The sequence below is a fragment of the Marmota monax genome, unplaced genomic scaffold, assembly GCF_021218885.2.
Source record: "Marmota monax isolate L192 unplaced genomic scaffold, Marmota_monax_Labrador192_F-V1.1 WCK01_AAM20220418_F8-fsc00002, whole genome shotgun sequence".
NCBI lineage: Eukaryota > Metazoa > Chordata > Mammalia > Rodentia > Sciuridae > Marmota > Marmota monax.
This window is the reverse complement of record NW_026693571.1, coordinates 7221410-7242327: the sequence shown is the minus strand read 5'-3', so window position 1 is coordinate 7242327 and position 20918 is coordinate 7221410. Positions and strand designations below refer to the sequence as shown.

General features: G+C 34.2%; 2 long non-coding RNA genes across 2 annotated transcripts in view; one reads left to right on the top strand and one right to left on the bottom strand.

Moving 5' to 3' along the window:
• Positions 1-6096, top strand: part of LOC124102561 (uncharacterized) — a 70614-nt gene extending 64518 nt beyond the window's left edge. The window contains exons 7-8 of the long non-coding RNA XR_006854903.2: positions 3355-3621; positions 5581-6096. This is a non-coding gene — a long non-coding RNA (uncharacterized LOC124102561). The remainder of the gene's footprint in view (positions 1-3354; positions 3622-5580) is intronic.
• The window catches only part of LOC124102563 (uncharacterized), an 85989-nt gene that overhangs the window by 36061 nt on the left and 29010 nt on the right, over positions 1-20918 (bottom strand). The window contains exon 2 of the long non-coding RNA XR_009228138.1: positions 11402-11489. This is a non-coding gene — a long non-coding RNA (uncharacterized LOC124102563). The remainder of the gene's footprint in view (positions 1-11401; positions 11490-20918) is intronic.

The following is a 20918-nucleotide window of genomic DNA, read 5'->3' as shown; positions in this document are numbered from 1 at the left end:
GGGTGGCAATTGCTGGACTGAGATTATTTTTCATTCTGTTCTCCTTGGGAACACATTATGAAATAAGTTCCCATTCCATCTGGCTTCAGTGGCCTGAACTGGTAATGGCTGGGTCTTAAGGTGTCTGAGTAACCCATGCCATGGGAGAGACTCTGAAAAGTTTAGACTAGAGGCCACATTCATTGTCATCTAATTCAACCAATTCATTTTGAACTTGAGGAAATTAGTGCCTTAGAAGTTAGGATTATTCATTCATTCTACCATATCACATTTACTATGTCCCTGCCCTGTGTCAGGATCTTGTCTGTGATTGTTTAAGGTCACATAGCTAATGAGTGGTGGTTAGGAGCAGTAAGATTGGTGGTCACTCCACTTGGGGCTCTTCCCATCAAATCATACCATTACTCACTCAATGCTATTCCTTCAATGTGGTTTTGAAGATGTATCTGGCCTTGGTCATCTGTACAATTTCTAGATGTTGGATTCTTGCTCTTTGTTTTCAGGATAGGTCCAGCCTAGCAACATTTGTCATGAGAAGTACTGTTCACTGTTGCGAGTTTGCCATTCTTGGATTTTGATATCCATGTCCTATCCCACAGTTCACTACTAATGATAGCTTAAAAGTGGCATAAGTAAAATTGGAGATACGCTTATAAGAACAGCAATTACAAATCATCACTGGTAGTACATGATTTTGTTGGCCTCGAGATCTTTGCTAACCCTGTGCATTTAAGGTATGTGTTTAGGTTTTAAAAAATTTTCTATACTTGGAAAAGAAGTTACCATTTGATTCAAATGTATGATATGTCAAGATCATTGTATTGTCATGAGCAACTAATAAAAAAAAAAAGAAAAAGAAAAAGAAGTTACCTAAGCACATTAAGCAACCTTTGTTACAACATTCAAAGTACATAATAATGTAATTCAAAAGTTGCCCTCAATTTATTGTACTCATATTTTAATGGTGAAATGGGAAGTTTTGGATTTGAAATGCAGTATTTGGTACCAGTGCATTCCTACTTCCCTCTTGATTGCTAAAATATCATATCCATCTTCCTTTAATTCTTATGCTATTGTTGGATTATATACCTCTCATCTTTGCCTCCTTTGTCACTTATAGATACTTCTATTCTCCAATGCTAATTTCTCTATGCATAGTTTGGACCTCAGACCTTGCATTTCTGGGACTGCACCATCTATTATTGGTGCAATAACAGTTACTATCAATCTATCAATGAAGGATTTTAGATAACTACATTATATATGGCTGGTGAATGCCTGTCAGCTAATATGGTAAATCAACTAAGTATTGTTCATGTGTTCCTGATACATAATACCTCTTCACTTATATCTTTTGGTTGGTGCTGTTTGACTCACCTGTTTGGTGTTCATTATCTTCTTGTTAGATAAAATGCATTGATTGTGTTGCTAAGGATCTTTTTGTATCAGATGCTATACACTTATATTTGTCTTTGAATCATTGGTAAGTTTGACTTATTTATTTCTATTATTTGGTGTTGTCTAAATACTTATAACAATGCTGAATGGCATGTGTGGGCCAGGTGCTGCCATACCCCATACCTCACTTCTGGACATGGAAATTTTGAGTCTATTTGCCAACATATTTTTAGTGAGTTATTCAGTCATTTTTCCTTTAATCCAGCTGTATTTTTTATTCATTTTCAAAAGAACATTGTAGGATTTGGATCCAAGTTTCCACTAATGGGAGGGACTTGACACAGCTAAGTTCAGCTTCTGAGAAGGGACAGAAGAGAGTTGGCTTTATTGCTGATCCATCCTGATCTCTTGGTTTAGTAACTGGGTTTCTGCCTTGTTTCTGTAACCAGTGCCTGCCTTAAATCCACTTGTTTCACTTGGGTTCCTATGTTATTTTTCCATGCTTTAGAGTCTATCTTGAACCTTGATCTTGGATGACCATATAGTTCCTTTAGGACAGTTCTGTGTCCTTGCATCTACTCTTTAGATCTGAGACTATGTTCTTGAATCCATACCCAGCAACACGGACCATATATATTTACATAGCTCTCTAATTTAAGCCCTGTTTTTAGTCAGTTCGCATAGTATCATCATTTTTGTTTACTCACCTGGTTTCCTAGGTATGATTTTGGCCTTGAAAGATCAGTAATAGTCTGTTTTATATTTTCCACAATACAGTGGCTGCTTAGCAAATGTTTACTGAGTAGGTCAACTACAAATTATTCTGCCAATTTTCTACGTATAGAGTGTCTGTTGCTTTTTTATTATTATTATTATTTCTCTGATACTGTATTACCTGTTATCACTTTGGAAACTACCTGATCACTGCCATCTATCATTTATTACCATAAGCCCAATATCTCAATTACCATAACCCCCATTATCTGAATTACCATAACCCCAGCATCGGATTTCCACGCCTTGCAATTTCTGTGTTGTTCTCCAGTGCATGATTCCCAACAGTGGGCACATTTACCTCTCAGCTTCCTAGTTCCAGCCTCTCTTGACTGGCTTCTTCATTGCATTGGCCTACTGAACTCAAAAGTCCTGTTCTGGCATATTGAAATTACTTTTAGTTAATATTTTTGAGTGCTACTTAAATAATGTATTATTCTAAATAAAAGATGTTCATCTAACCATTAAAAAACAGGGTCATAAAAATTCTAAAGAAATAGATGAAAGTAATTTTGGTATCATTTCTACTAGATCTGAATGGTTATGAAGCCACATATTTCCCCAGGTAGCACCATAAATAGTAGGAAATTCAGGAATTTTCACATTTATCATAGGCTTTATTGTAACCATTAAATTTTAGGTTCTAAGGGTCTGACAAAAAGAACTTATTCTAAACGGTGCAAAAGAAGACCAAGTGAGCTGGGCGTGGTGGCACACACCTGTAATCCAGCAGTTCAGGAGGCTGAGACAGGAGGATTGCAAGTTCCAAATTAACTTCAGCAATTTATTGAGGCCCTAAGCAACTTAGAGATGCTGTCTCTAATAAAAAATAAAAAAGGATGGGGGATGTGGCTCAGTAGTTAAGCACCCCGGGGTTCAATCCTTGGCACCGAAAGAAGGAAAGAAAGAGAGAGAGAGAAAGAAAGAAGGAAGATGACAGAATGAATAGATTAATCTGCTGTGTTTCACAAACCTTTTTGTCTATGTGCTAAATTCAAACTTGTGAGAGAGTTCTGACATCTCTACACATAAGAAAAGCTTATGAACATTTCAAGAAACTTTTGTGGAATTCATGACATTCAGTATAATTGCCTCAAAATTACCCTCTGTGAGTTCCTCACTGGAATTTCTTATAATCACAATGTATGTATAACATTTTAACCTAAAATTTTAACACAACAGGTATAGGAGTATGATCCACGAGGGACACTGAGAAAATGCCATGTTTACTGGGTTCAGTCTGCCAACACTGACATCACTAAAGCATCACAAAGCAAGCAAGACTATCATTACTATCAAAATGAAATTGTAAATCAGATGGATATATTAACTACAGTTTTCAAGAAAAAGTACAATAAAGAAGAATGATCAAGAGAGAAATGCTTATAATTCCAAGGACACACTTCATCAGACACTGCAAATATTACAGCAGAATGAATTGACATCATGGTAGGTTTGCCTCAAACCTGTTATCTTTAAGTTAATAGTTATCTACCATGATAGAATGTTGAAGCCCTGATGTAACATTTAAGCTGTTCACTTGATTTGTAATTGGAATTCTTTCTTTTGAATCTGGAGTGGTATTTATTATCTTATTTCTAGAATTGATGAGACTTCCAAAGTAGCTAAGTAATTCTAAAAGATGCACATATCCAGGATAATAATAATAATGTGATAGGATGTCAACCAGACCCTCTTTGGTACTACTAAATCCTTAAAGTAAAAATTTACTTAATCATTTCACTTCTAGTCTGACTGAAACACATTTATATTCAAATTATTATGAGTTGTAGACTGCTTTGGTAATTTATATAAGGAGGGACACAGTGACAAGAATACGTAAGAAGAAACGCTCATCTGCCAGTTCAATTCCATATCAGAAATATGGAAGATTGACAATGCACAAGTGTTTTATTGACAACACAGAAGAGTACCTTCTAAATTAGTCAAATACTTAAAGTATATGTACTTGTAATTAGAGGTCAGTAATAATCAGGGATTGAAACATTTTTTTTACCATAGTTTCTAGGATAAAGGATACATCCAAATCTAGCTGTTTAATCAATATATCATCTTCTGTGTTCATATCCAGAGAAAACATTTTATGAAAAATAATGAACTGCACTTGCTATAATGCTGCAACTTCCCTTTGAACATAATAACCTTTTCCTTAATATTGCCTTCATTCTCAAGTATTTTAAAATTACCCTCACAAACTCTCAATGATCTCATTCAGCCTGACCTTGTGGTCATGCTGAGCACATAGGTGAGACAGTATAGGTAGGATGAGAGGTAGAAGTGTGCATTGTTCAAGAACATTTCCCACTTGATGAAAAAAAACTTGCTTATAAGTACATAGAAAAAATCTGAACCTCTCTACGGAGCCTCAAAATACATTATTCAATTCCAACTGATCCGTTTGAATGATGAGATCAAGGACACAAAAGTTAGAGAAGTCTGAGTCCTATTCGTAATCGTTTTGAGGCTTAGATTTGCTAATTATAATGAAATCTTGAAATGATGTTAGTTGATTCCTCTTCACAGATTTTAGTATCCACATTTATATCTAATGGTAAACATAAAACTGAAAAGTTTAATCAAACTGCCACCAATTTTTATAATGGAGAAAATGGCCCTAAATATTCAAAAATTCATTTACTTAATCATGTAAACAATAAATTTCCAAATTATTCATACAAACTAAATAAATGTTATTTCCTTGAAAAACTATATTCAGAGCATCACCTGATTATTTTTAAGTTTTATTCATTTAAAAGGCAAAAAGATAAATATTTTTATCCTGAATCGTAATTAATACTTTTTATATCATAGTGTATCACACACATAAATGCACATATGCATATAGCAAAACAGAAACATTCACAAAACAAAAGCTATCATTTTTATGTGTCTTATGTTCTGATCTTTTCTACTTTTTCCCATTTTAACCCCTTTTGAATTTTTTAAATGACTGTATTTCCTACTAAATTGAAGTCCACTAATAGCTTATGATCTTCAGTTTGAAAAATATTCTCCTGAAGTGTATTCTACAGCCTGTTACAAAGAAATTCTATGTTAAACTAGCAGTCATACAGATTTCCCTTGTCAAAGACTTCTTAGGGTTTAATATCTTAGTTATGAAACTCCAGGGAGAGGCTCAATATAGAATATTGCATTTTCTAACCATATGGGATTGTGGACCCAAACTTCCTTTGCTCATATGTCCACTCCTTCCTTCCTGTTCAGGAATAGTTTTTTAGGGAAACAAATTGCATGTATTTTATTTTATTTTATTTTATTTTATTTTATTTTTTTTAAAGAGAGAGTGGGAGAGAGAGAGAGAGAGAGAGAGAGAGAGAGAGAGAGAGAGAGAGAGAATTTTTTAATATTTATTTTTTTTTTTTTTAGTTCTCGGCTGACACAACATCTTTGTTTGTACGTGGTGCTGAGGATCGAACCCGGGCCGCACGCATGCCAGGCGAGCGCGCTACCGCTTGAGCCACATCCCCAGCCCCAATTGCATGTATTTTAATTAATTTATATACATATATGAATATGGTATGATGAATCCCACTAATATGTATAATGATATTGCACCAATAAAATTTAAATATATACATAATATTAAATATTGAATTCATTATTATATAGGTCACTTTTGAGTATAATAAATGTCATTTTTTACATTTTTCTCCTAAATCATGTATTTCCATGTGGGAACTTACAATTGGCAAAAAAAAGTTACTCTGTCACCAAAAGCTTCAACACTTTTATTCCATTATTTTCTTTTTCATTTAGCCTACTGCTATGTTTTATTTTCCTTGCAAGATAATTATAACTTGTACATTATATGTATGTTCAAACTATGAAATCACATTTTCTTCATTCATAAAGACTTACATTAAAATAAAACTGTCTAGTCTATTTAGATGTCTGCTGAATTTCCTGAGTTCTTTTGATGGAATCTACACACAAGAGAGACATTTAAATTGTTTTAAATCAATGGAGTAATTACCACGTATGCATACAAAAACAGAAAATAGAGAAATAAATGATCAGAACTAACCCTTATTGAGTGCCTTCTATATACCCAAGTCTTATTCTTTATAAACATTCCATCAGTTAACTTTTGCTGCATAACTACTGAAAAGATTGGTGATTTAAAATAACAATGAAATATTATTTCCCACAGTGCTATAGGCTGGTTGGGCTCAGCTGGACAGTTCTATTGGTCTTGCTTGAAGTCTTGGGGCAGTAATCATATGGTAGCTGAAGTGTGAATGAAATGTGTAAAATGACCCTCCTACACATCTGGGTCTGATGCTGACTGAGTCTTAGCTGGATCTCTTTCTCCATGTGCTTTCCAAAGTAAGACTTCTGAGGTCAAGACTCAAGAATTGTTAATGTGGCCATGTTCCATTAGTAAAAGCAAGTCAGAAGTCCAACCAGATTGAGAAAGGTAGAATCCATCAAGATGTGGAATGCTTTGAGGAAAAGGAGCTGGAAAACATTTTGGCTCTACTTTTCAATATATCACAAATGATTTTTAATAAAATTGTTACAAGAACACTATAAGATAGTTAGAAGATAAAGAATAACTTAAAATAGGCACCTCAAGGGAACAAGGACTAATAAGCATCTATCTATTATTGATGAAAAAGAAATAGTAGTTTATAAAACGTAAAACATGAAGTAAATAATATTCTATGCTGGAATTTATTCATATGTAATTCTCTATACTTAAAAATATTGAAGGAGAGTTATGATTCATCTCTCTTGTATAGGAATAAGTACATTATAGAATTAAAAGTTTAAGTTACAGAATTGTAAAATCCAAGATAGAATTCTGCCTCCCCCCAAATACCAGTATGCAACCCCAAATTAATATAACACTATTTCTTCAGAAATAATCAGGTAATAATTAAACAAAATGATTTGGGAATTATATATGTACTTTTAAAATAACAATAATCTTCCCTGCCTTTTGCGTTACCACTTTGTTAATAGCTATTTTAAAACAGGAAAACAAAATTAGTAGGAAATACAGTCATTTAAAAAATTCAAAAGGGGTTAAAATGGGAGAAAGAAAAGATCAGAACATAAGACACATAAAAATGATAGCTTTTGTTTTGGGAATGTTTCTGTTTTGCTAGATTTCACATTACTTTTTCTTTTGCTTAGATTTCACATTACTTTTTTTTTTTTTTTTACCTTTTCTACTTACTGGACTAAAAAAAAACAATGTATATAAAGATGGGTACACCAAACATCCTACTTTTTGTTTCTTTTGATTTAAATGTAGTCACAAATAAAAGGGATAGAGAACAATGTTTAACTTATTTTCAAAATGAAGAAAACATCATTTGTAAATCAATAACTCATACATGATTATTTATATTTTTCCACATTTTTTATTGGGGCATTAAATTTGTACCTATTGATGGGGTTTGTTGTTACATATTCATGGGATTTGTTGTTCCATATTAGTATATGGGACCCCTTGGTCCTTTTCCCCCACTGATTTCCTTTGGATTTTTAGGAGATCCACCCCTAACTTTGTTATCCTTTTTTCTCTCTATCTTTCACATGTGAGAGAAAACATATGACCCTTAACTTTCTGAGTTTTGCTTATTTTGCTTAACATGATGGTCTCCAGTTCCATTCATTTTCCTGCAAATGTGACAATTTCATGTTTCTTTATGATTGTATAAAACTCCATTGTATATCTATACCACATTTTTTTTAATCTGGCCATCCATTGACGGACACCTAGCCTAGCCATAGTTTGGCTATTGTGAATTGTGCTGCCATAAACATGAGTATACATGTATCACTGTAGTAAGATGACTAATTCTTCAGGATAAACACTAAGGAGTGGTGTACCTGGGTTATATGGTGGTTCCATGCTTAGTTTCTTAAAGAAACTCCATACTGATTTCCTTAGTGGTTTTACTAATTTACAGTTCCAACAACAGCGTAAAATGTTCCTTTTCTCCATATCCTCTCCAACATTTATTATTATTTGTAACCTTGGCAACTGCCATGCAGACTGGTGTGAGATCAAATCTCAGTGTAGTTTTGATTTGCATTTCCCTGATTGCTAATGGTGTCAAACATTTTTTCCATGTATTTGTGGGCTATTTGTATTTCTTCTTTTCAGAAGTGTCTGTTTAATTCATTTTCCCATTTATTAATTGGGTCATTATTTTCTTCGTTGTAAAGTTTTTCTATCTCTTTATATATTCTAGATAGTAATCCTCTGTCAGGAAAGTAGATAGCAAAGATTTTTTCTACCATTCTGTGGATTCTCTCTTCATATTCCTAATTGTTTTCTTTGATGTGCAGAAGCTTTTTAATTTGATATTGTTCCCTTTATTAATTCTTGGCATTATTTCCTGAGCTTTAGGATTTCTATTGAGAAAGTCATTGCCTGTGCCTATATGCTGGAGTGTTGACCCTACATTTTCTTCTTGGAGTTGTATAGTTTCTGGTTTAATTCTGAGGTCTCTAATCCATCTTGAGTTGTTTTGTGTTTAGGGTTTTTGAGAGAGAAGAGTCTAATTTCATTCTTCTACATATGGATAACCAGTTTTCCCAGCACTATTGTTGAAGAGGTTGTCTTCTCTCCAATGTGTGTTTTTGAAACCTTTGTCAAGGATCAGATGACTGTATCTGTGCTGGTTTGTGTCTGTGTCTTCTATTCTGTACCACTGGTCTATGTGACTGATTTTAATGCCAACACCATGCAGTTTTTGTTACTATAGCTCTGAAGTATAATTTGGAGTCATGTGTTATTATTCCTCCAGCACTGCTTTTTTTGGCTTAAAGTTGCTTTGGCTATTCTGGGTCTTTTATTCTTCCAAATTAATTTTAAGACTTTTTTTTTGGTTCTATGAAGAATGTCATTGGTATTTGGATGGGGATTGCATTGAATATGTATATTGCTTTTGGCAGTATGGCCATTTTAACAAGTATTTTTCTTTTTATCCATAAACATGGGAGTTCTTTCAACCTTTTGAGGTTGTCTTCAATTTCTTTCTTAAATGCTCTATATTTGTAAAGATTTTTCACTTCCTTGGTTAGATTTATTCCTAGGTATTTTGGGGGTGGGTATTGTGAATGTAATTTTTTTTCTGATTTCTTTCTCAACAGATTCATTTTTCACTATTGATTTTTGTAACCTGATTTTGTAAACTGCTACTTTGCCAGTTTCGTTTATTAGCTCCAGCAGTATTCAGGTGAAGTTTTTTGGATCTTCTAGGTATAGGGTCATATCATCTGTAAAAAGTGATAATTTGACTTCCATTCCCATTTTTATCCCTTTTATTTCCTTCTCTTGACCAATTGCTTTGGCCAGAATTTCTAGCACTATATTAAATAGGAGGGGCAAGAGTGACATATTTATCTTGCCTCAGATTTTAAAGGAAATGATTTCAGCTTCTTGCCATTGACAGTGAGGTTGGCTTTTGGTCTTTCATACATAGTCTTTATGATACTGAGGTAGGTTCCTCTACCCCTAGTTTCTTCAGTGATTTTTTTTTAATCATTAATGGGTGTTGAATTTTGTCAAATCTCTCCCTGTATCTCTTGAGATTACTAAGTGATTTTTGTCCTTAATTCTGTTAATGTGATGAGTTACATTTATTGATTAGTGTCTATTAAATAATCCTTGCATCTTTGAGATAGAACCAACTAGGTCATGGTGTACAATCTTCTTAATATGGTGTTGAACAAGTTTTGCTAATATTTTATTAATTATTTTTGCATCTAAGTTTATCAGGGATATTAGTTTGTAGTGTTTTTTTCCTTGATATGTCCTTATCTGTTTTTGGTGTGAATGTGATACTGGCTCCATAGAATAAATTTGGAAGTGTTTCATCCCCTTCTACTTCATGGAATAATTTGAGAAGTATTGGCATTAGTTTTTATTTAAAAGATTTGGTAGAATTCAGCTGAGAATCCATCTGGTACTTGGCTTATCTTTGTTGGAAGGCTTTTTATTACTGCTTGTATCTCGTTACAAGTTAGTAATCTGTTTAGGTTTTCTGTCCTCTTATTCAGTTTTGGCAGATCATATTTGCCTAGAAATGTATCCATTTCTTCTAGGTTTTCTAATTTATTAGAACATAAGTTTTCAAAATAGTCCTTAATAATCTGCTGGATTTATGAGATGTTTGGGTGTTTTCTCCTTTTTCATTTCTAATTTTATTAATTTAGTTTTTCTACCTTTTTTCTTTTGGTTAGTTTGGTTAAGGGCTTATCAATTTTATTTATTATTTCATTGATCCTTTGTATTGTTTTCTCAAGTTCATTGATTTCAGCCCTGATCTTAAATATTTCCTTTCTTCTACTGGCTTGGGAATTGTTGTTTTCTTCTTTTTCAAGCACTTAGAGATACAACATTCAGTCATTTATTTGGAATCTATCTGATTTCCTTATGTAGGCACTTATAGCTATAAACTTTCCTTTTAGAACTACCTTCATAAGGTCCCAGATGTTCTGGTATGTTATATATCACTGTTCTCATTTGAGTCTAAGAATTTTAAATTTCTCCCTTGATTTCTTCAATCACTCATTCATCATTCAAAAGACTATTGTTCAATCTCCATGTGTTTATATAGTTTCTGTAGTGTTTTGTTTTGTTGATTTCTAATTTCATTCCATTATGTTCTGATAATATGCAAGGAGTTATACCAGGTTTTTTTTTTTGTTTTTGTTTTTGTATTTGCTAAGAATTACTTTGTTGTTTAAGATATGATATAATATGGTTTATTTTGGAGAAGGTTCCATGAGCCACTAAGAAGAAAGTATCATATGTGATTTTGAAGTGTGCATGTATAAAATATGTGTTGGGGATGGTAATCATAATTTTGTATTATAAATGCATTGGACAACAGAGATATTAACTAATAAAACAACTATAATTTAGTTTGAAAGACAACTAACATATGTGTCACACCTCTAGAGGAAGCCTAAGAGGTACACCAGCCTTGAGAACCATTTATCATTGTTACATGTCACCAACTTTCCAGTTGGGTAAAATGAGAGGAGGACATTGGGACTCAATTTGATATTTTTAACCAGAAAACAAACAGTAAAAATGAATTTTAAAAAATACCTAAACCCCAAAATTTAGAGTGTTCAACTTTGGGGCAAGGATAGAGGAAAACCTGCAGGTAGATGTCAAGGTGCCTGTAAAGGAGATAATTAAGGTATTTGCCTGGCTTACCTTCTTGGATGCTGACTTATAGTTTCTGTAAAGAAAGGTTTTTGAGTCTGATGGTCTTGCATATACTTCCATCTTCTAGAACTTAGCTCTGTGGAAAAAAAAAACAGAGGATATCTATATTTTTTCTTTTGGAGGGTGCTGGTGGTGTCCTACAAATAAAAATAAAGCAATGGGTTCATGTTGTTGGATTCTACTAAGTAATTTCAACTAATCAATCATCTTTCAAAGACATGTTGACACTGAGGAGTGTTAATGGGGAAGAGAGGGGACAGGTACAGTAACAGGTCACCTTTTCATATTGGTGATGGGTAGCTTCCCTCCAGTGAGGGCTGGGTTCTGTGACTAGAGCAGTACTAGGCCATGGAGAAGGTGGGGAGAGAATAACTTTGGGTAAAGAACTTACCCAAGAGACCACTAGAAGTTATAGGAAGGTTGATGACACCCCTGGAAGGTCTTATGAAGGACGTATTTGTAGGCACGAAAATGCTGTTGTGGTTATCTTCATTTATGACTACTTCTATCCTACCTCCAATAGGGATAGAAGATCAATAGGGATGACGCAAACCTGAATCACCCTTCTTGTTATGTCTCAGAAAATATTTTTAACTGTCCTAAATTCAAGGACATACTATTGCATTAAACAGTTACTAGGGATCTAAAACCACCTCATTTCAGGTAAGCATGAAGGTAATCTGATTTTTTAAAACATGAATAAGAGATATAGGATCTGTTAGATAACTGCTACTTTATGTCCTGGAAGTATCCACAAACACAAAATTGTTTCCTCATCTGCAGTTTAGTTTTTACTCTTGGCTATTACAGACATTTGGCTTGCATTATACTTAGATATATAATACTAATGCATTTTTAATAAATTTGTTGTTTTCTTTTTGCCTTTTTAGACCTCTTTTGGAATTCATCTGTGTGTATTGTGTCCAGTAATATTGAGAGTCATACCTTCCATGATTCTTTGCCATCGCATGATGAAACACTCTATTTATATTAAAATGAAGGTGCTCCTAGGGGAGACATAGAGCAGAATGAAACTACGAGCAGAGCTTCAGAGACTGAGTATGTGATGTGACCGTGATGGCAAAGTAGTAGCTCTTGTTACAGAGTGACCCAGAGGACTGCAGAAAGACTTACAGCTCAAGCCACAGTGGCTTGATTGGGTAGCGCTCATAGGTTTGAGTACTCACAGTAGAGCAGCTAATCAAATAATTTCTGGTCTTCCACATCTTGTCTTGGTATGTCACTGCAATAATATATTGCTAGCCTTGAGGATCAGTTATTTTCCCCCTCTGTTAATCAAAGGATGCATTTATAAGATAATTATGTCTCTTTATGGCAATATGGTAATTGCAATGATTTGTTTACTCCAGAGTAAGCCATGAAAATCATATTGACTTCAATGTGATACTATATTAGCCTTGAAAAGAAAGCAAGGAAAAACATGAATTGAGATATTAAAGTTCTTTCCTTGAATTCCAGTTTTCAAGAAGAATTATAACAAATGAGAGGAAGTGAGCACAGGGTTTCCTTGAGATTGTTGAGACCATTTGTCCATTTTTTTTTCCCATAGATTGAGGAGTCGTCAATGAATGGCATGAAAAAAAGAACTGGGTGTGTGTGTTTGTTTGTTAGCTGTGTAACTTTTCAGATTTTGTGAGAGTGATTTTACTTCTTGCCCTTCTTTGAGATGCAAGTTTATTATCTATTAAATACCATGTTATATACCATGTTGGGTTGTTGGATCAAGTCATCTTTAATGTTTTCTTTCAGAAAACATTATTAAATGTTATTAAAACATTGTTTTTAGTGGGATTTGGATTGAACAAAAATTCAAAATTTAATTTAATAGAAGAGCTAAAATTTTCATCATTCTTTGAGTGTCTAATTAGGAGGCTTTATCTGGAAGCTAAGCCTTATTACATGACCTATGACATTTCTATACAGTTCATGGCTTCAGTTGTATATGTTTGAGACAGACTTTCTGAGTGTTTGGACTGGACTAGTCCCTGAGTTAATATTTGAGAAAAATTGGACTTTTATTTAGGTGTAGATTTTTCCTTTGATTCTTTATTTTATTTTCTTAAGACATGAAAAACCCTCCACCAGATCAACTATCAGGTGAAATGTGTAGGTCTGTTTGACCAGGACAATAACTAGTCTGCATTGAATGCTTGCTAAAACATATAATTACAAACTCATTGATTCCTAATGTTCATCAAAAGTTCTGCAGACAGAAAGAATATATAGAAAGGATTGAATAAAAGATGAAATCTATCCATTGTTCCAGATGCTTTTAAATCTACCCCTGGATATGATGGATTCAGAAGACAGCTGCATACCTGGAAGGTGTTGTATTGACTCCTATAGAGTTGCCTTTACTGAAATGTTGTTTTAGAGCCATGTCAACAACACTATGAAACTTGTCACTTTGTCTACTCTAAGAGTGTGGTTGAGGATATAAGCCAGTACATTACATGGTGCTGGTTTTATGAGGACCATAGGGAGAAATTTCTGTCGGGTATTAGTAGTAGCAATAATTTTGCTTCTCCTAACAACTGTTTTGATTTTATCTTATATAACTTGTAAATTGTGTAACTGACCAGAATTCTATTTTCCCACCAACTGTTAAAAGCTTAGAGCTAGATTTGCAGTCTACCAGTAGCAAGTCTTTAAAGTAAGAAATTTTTAAGTGTCTTATTCCTGGTTCAATTTTATGATTCCACCAGTATTTTTTTTTTCACTTTATCTCACATAATTTTACTTTAGTTATCCCTTTATGTTTTCTTTTCTCTTGAAAAATTATTTCTGCAAGTCTATGGGACATATATTTGCTTATCTATGTATTTGTTTTTTTTTCTCTGCCGTGTTTTACACTTGATCTTAGCCAAAAGGCCGAGAAGCAATTCTGCATTGTTTTAAAAAGTATTTAAAAGAAGTTAGCAAAACATATGCAAATATATTTAAAATATTCATCTGCAAATCGAAAATAAGGTGAAAATTAAGGTGCATCTATGTGATTTCTGTCTTTTTCTGTCTAGGTTGCTTTAACAAAATACCTTAATCTGGATAATTTAAAAATGACAGAAATGTATTGTTCATAGTTATGAAGGCTTGGAAAGTTGAATATCAAGGCTACAGCAAATTTGATATCTACAGAGGGCCCATTGCATCCTAAGATGATAGAAAAAGAGACAACCAGCCTCCCTGAAGGCTCTTTAAGGGCACTAACCCCATTTATCAGGGCAGAGTCCTTATACTTAATCACTTCCCAAAGCTCGCACCTTAATTCCATCACCTTCAGGGTTAAGCTCAACTTCTGAAGTTTTGGGGAAACACAAACATTTAAACCACAACAAAGGCCAAGATTAAATCAGAATGATTCTTAAATTGTATTCACTTTTTAAGAGTACAAAAGTGAAGCTGCAAGATTTCTACAGGTCTGGGTTCTGGAACTTATACAATGTCTAGTCCCCCTACTGTCAGGGCAGAGAACAGCCTGTTTCTGTTCCTGGGACTAAATCTTAGCTCTGTCATCTGAAATGTCTTTCCTTTTAATTAAGAAACCTCTTGTGTTATCAACTATGTAGTTCACTCTGCCTGTTTTCTACCCATAAAAAAATGGGGTATCCATATGTTTCATATTATTTTTTTACCTCTAAACCACTTACTGCAACTCAGGATATTTTTTTTTCAGTATCCCTCTATTAAATTTGTGTGTATTGTCTATGAATCTGATTGAGCTTCATTTCATGTTGCAAAAGTCACATCCACAACTCTATTTGAGACAAGCATATCTTTGCTTTGCTCTGTATTTGAAGCTGCTGTGGGACAATTTCTTGAAGATTTGTGTAACTTAGAGGTGATAAGAGGGTCTATAGGCACTACCATAAATGTTGCAGATGTTACAAAAAAGGCATATAGCTTTATCCCTATGCATCCAAGCTCCTGGCCAAAATCCCTTGTGTGATCATTCAGGCCTCTCAATAAAAAATTGCAAAGGCTTTACCTGGCAGGTATAAAGCTGGTCTCTTACACCAGACTTGGAGCAAAGTCAATGCACTGCAGTCTCTGGAGGGAGCTGTAGTCAAGGATTTAGCCCTTGATGACCCATGCTCTTAACATGGCTCTCTTCTTAGCCCAGGTGATTCTTTATCAGGGGCCTTCATCTCCACTGAGACCTCTTTTTGGTGGTACCTTGAAGGCAATTTTCTCCACCCTTAGGACAAAATACTTTCCAATTCTTATGTCTTCTTCTTCTCCTCTCCCCATCCATTCTACCCCAGATTCATAAAACGGTAGGGGCCTTTTTTGGAGGGCTCCCTCTACTGATTTCTCACATGAAATAAAACACTAGGAACTGTTACTTTAATTTTAACTTGTTGTCTTAATTGACTACTCTAACCCCAGGCAGCTCAGCTTTCTCTAGCTGAGCTCAGCTCTTAATACACTCTTGCTCAGTATTTGGTTCCAAGAATTATTTTAATTCAAGAATTTTTACCAACTGGAAAAATTGAGACTAAGAGACTGTTTTCCAGCTCAATCTGTCTTGGACCTTTTATCTTTTTCTCTAAATTCATCTTGCACACAAAATAATTCCTTCTTTGGCTCATGTTTTTCTTCTTTGGTCAACTCTTTCTTCTCGTATCCTAGCCATATTTGGCTTAGACAAGCCAATTGTCACTTCCAACATTCTGTCCTAGTTATAATATGAAGAAAAAAGAAATCACATTTTGGGGGGAGGTATATTTCCTGCCTTTATAATTACCACAGGTGATAATTTTTCAATTGTTCTGTACTATATAACTCAGGCCAGCCTTTCTCTGCAGACTCCAGTATTTCCTTTTCCATATTCCCATCTATACCAATAGACTTATTTCCTTTTTTCCAGCTACTACCTGCTTGCCAGTCCCCCAAATCAATGCCACCTATCTAAGTTTCTGTAAGGTAGGACTTCTAGTACAGATTTCTCTATTAACAAACTCTACCAATACTTAGTGGCTTAAATAATGAGGACCTGTTATTTCTGAGGATTCTTTGAGTTACTGCATGATCTTCCTTGTGCTCACTCATATGAATTAATTTAGCTTCAGGTTCATTGAACAGGAAGATTCAGGATGGCTTCATGTTTGGCCATTGGTTCTTGGTTTTATCTCCGGGTTTTATCACTCAGTTATTTTTCTTCTGTCTTTTTATTTTCTAGTATGCTAAACAGACTTCCTCTCATGGAAGTTTCAGGACAAATTTCAAGAAAAAGAAGGTGGAGATTTTAAGACCACTAGAGGATGAGTGTCTGAAACTCAAACAACATCATCTGTTGTAGCTTCTTGGAAAGCAGTTCACAAGGGCAACCCAGACTCCAGTGGTACAGAAATGAAAGACAGCTAATCAAGAGGGGCTGAGAAATAGTTGGGACCACATTAGTGTACTACACAATACTTATCACTGAAATAAGGGGATTTTTGTCCTGACCAGGTGTGTGCCCTGACCAGGTGTGTATTTCCTCTGGGACAATAGTTAGTCAACAAAAAGTTGTAAGCTTCTTCCCTGGGTTCAGCTCTTGAAATCTTGCCTCCATCACTACATTTTGAACCTCAGTCCTCATCTGTTTCTACAGGATTCCTGGTAACTGTTTTGCTGCCCCTCTATGTAGTTCCTTCTCATGAATGACTTATGGTTTTGTCTGTCTCACTGACATTTTCTTTATGGAATGCTGAATCTTCAACTGTGTGCACTGTTGTCCGCTACTGAGTTTTCATGCCATTTCAGTTTCTAGAGAGGCCCATAAATATCACTACCCACACTGGGATTGAGATGAGGGTGGCGCTTCAAGTATTTTCATGGTAGCCCACATTTTGCAGTGTTTTCAGTGCTTAGTTCTTCTGTCTTGGAAGGAAGCAAGCTTCAATTTTCATACAGATAACTTGTGTTTTTATCAATGACAGCCATCTTTCTTAACAGTAATCTGAAAAAGAATCTTTGCTACCACACCTCAGATAAGGCATTAATTTCAAGAATACACAAAGAACTCAAGAAGGTTAACACCAAAAATACCCAAATAACCCAATCAATAAATAGACAAAGGAACCAACCAGACACTTTTGAAAAGAGGAAATATGAATAGTCAACAAAGATATGAAAAAATGTTCGACATCTCTAGCAATTGGAGAAATACAAATTAAAATTACACTGAAATTCTATCTCACTCTAGTCAGAATGGCAATTATCAAGAAAACAAGTAACAATAAATGTTGGCTAGGGTGTGAGGAAAAGGTTCACTCATACATTGTTAGTGGGACTAAAAATTGGTGCAACCACATGAAATACAATATGGGGATTCCTCAGAAAAATTAGAATAGAACCACCATTTGACCTAGTTATACCACTTCTCCATATATATCCAAAGGATTTAAAATCAACATAGTATAGTGACACAGCCACATCAATGTTTAGCAGCTCAATTCACAATACCTAAACTATGGAACCAACCTAGGTGCTCTTCAACAGATGAATGGATAAAGAAACTAATATATATATATTATATAATATATATTATATAATATATATTATTATATTAATTAATTAATATAAATATAATATAATATATATATATATACACACACACACACACACACATACACACTCACACACAATGGAATATTACTCAGCCATAAAGAAGAATAACTTTATGACATTTGCTGGTAAATGGATGTATCTGGAGACTCTTTTGCTAAGTGAAATAAGCCAAGCGCAAAAATCCAAAGGCTGACTGTACTCTCTGATATGTGGATGTTAACACACAGTAAGGAATGGGGAAGGGAAGAATAGAAGTTCAGTGAGTTAGACAAAAGGGAATGAAGGGAAGGGAGCTAAAGACAATGGAGTGAATCTGACATAACTGTCCTATGTACAGCTATGAATAAACCACGATCAATCTCCACATCATGTACATCCACAAGACTGGGATCCTAATTAGAACAAGATATATTCCATGTTTTATATCAATATGTCAAAATTGACTCTACTGTTATGTATAAATAAAAAGAACAAATAAAAATAAATTTAAAAAGAATAACACACAATGATTCCACGTAAAGGATGCCAGATTCTTATTTTAAAAAGCATCACCAAAATCTAGTGAAATCTAAAAATAAATTTGGCATGACTGAAAATTAATATTCTAGGAGGAAAAATGACATAGTGCCAAAGACATTCATTAGGTAATTTTCCTTATGTATTACTTGCGTTTTAACAAAATCTTATTAAATTGATGCTGTCAAAAGGAAACAAGCTATTGGTATTAAATCATAAAATATTTTATGCCTTTACAGAAATTAGAATGAGTAAACTTCAAGGATCCATGAGGTAAGAATATTCAAGTAAAATTAATCACTTCTATACTAGTACAAATAGCCAAGAACTCCAACATGAGAAGAAAGACTTCTGAATAGGGAAAAAGTCATTTTATTAGAGCTGAAAACATTGATTGAAAGAGTTATCATGATTTATCCTAACCAAGAATAAACCCAGAGCAAACATTCTACTGTTGTTGAATTACAAGTTAAAAAATATTCAGAAAGTTTCCTGTAAGTATGTATCATATAAATTTTGAGTTTTTATGAAAAAGATGTTAAACTTGTTTTTTTAATAATGTAACTTAAGGGCAAATATTAAATTTACTATTTAAAGAAACAGTACTCTCTTAATGGAGATATACTGAAGGAAAAAAAACAACTTTTATTTATATTTTTAATTATTTGCCACAAGTATTTATGATAATGTATAAGTATTGCTATACTGTAGTGTCTATAATTATTTTTGTGTTCCTTTCAAAATGTTGTAATAATATTATGCTAATTGTACAAGTCTATTTTATACAAAACATAGTAAACAAATTATAGACACATTATTTGATTATTATTATATATTTCAAACCTAGGAAAATTCACTCTATTTTTTCTTTCTAAGGATCTACTTACTGTTTTCCATTGCTTCGTATATGATATGAACTCAACAATTATATTCAAATAAGTTTTGCTTTCCTTGATACAGTAATGTCTTCTTCACTTTTCTGATTCTACCTACCCACAATAAATTCACACACAAACACCAACATCTAATTTTACAGTAAAACTTAATATATTATTGAACACCGGGGGTATTTAGAACTTTGCCAGCAGATTATGGCATTATTACCTTTAACTCAGTGAGCACATTTGGAGGGTAAAAACATTAGGTTGGGACTTTGAAAAACTTATTATCTGATATAATTTCAGATAAAGTCTTACTCGGTGTTCATGATCTTCCCACAATGCACAGATTCACCACATTCTGATGAGTGTCTTTAAATGAACACATACCTAAATGAAACACAGAACTATTAGTTTAGAGAGAAAGAAGTCCCAGTAACAAGCAATATTCTGCCTGTGCATTGGAATGACGTACTTCTATTCCCTATAACGCAGGACTCCTCCATGACTTTGGGCATAGAAAAGGCAGTTTAAGTGATGCCTTTTGAAACTACCACCTCCAGGAGTGTGGGAAAAGCTGAAAACCTCCCTCCCAGAGCCCTTCCCTCCCCTTTATAGGCCCTAAAAGTAAAATCTTTTAATAGATCAGAACTATTAATTGTCATTATTTCCTAAAGTCTATCTTTAGGAATTTGGAGGTAATATTAACTAAATACTATGTCATCAAAATGGGAGAAAGAGAGAGGCAGGTGGGTTCATGAGAGGGAGAGAAAGATAAATAGGTAGATTCATAATATACACGTAGATAGATCAGGAGGCATTTTGATTATAAAATTCCAGGATAGTAGATCATCATAAAAGAGAGAAGAAATTAATGGTGATAACACTACCATAACACAAAGAAGTTCAGGAAAACATTCACATGTAGTCTACTTTTACCCTCAGTCATTCTGTACTTTCCTCTCAGAGCAGCGGATGGTGTTCTTCCTGGAGTCCTGGAACCTATGTGCATAACACCGTGGGTCCCAGAAAATGTCAACAGCTAGCTCCTTCCCACTAACTCACCTATAACCTCTGGGAATTCTGCTAACCTCATCTGTAAAATGGGGCTAATAGCATTGACCTGTTTTATTGGCCTTTAGGAGGTTTAGCAGTGAATGTTTGAAAAGCACTTGGAAAATACAAATGAAAAATGAAAAAAAAAGTAAAGGTCATTTAGGTGGCAGCAGAAATGCACACAGTATTTGAGGTGAACCAGGTTAAACAAATATGCAGCTGAGACCCCTGGGTAAGAGACATGTGGCAGATGCTTTGTGCCCTCTTTCCCTTCAATGGCAGCCTCTTATTTATGAAGCATTAGATAAGACACCGGCATCAGAAAAAGGGTATTTGACGCCCTGGAAACTGCAGTTTTATTAGTAGCATCACCAAGCAAAAGTTTAGCAGTATAAACATTTTCAAAAGTGGGACTGTAAAGATCAGAAGGTGCAAACGGAAAGATCCCTGTGACAAAAACATGGAGTTTTTCTATATAAGTG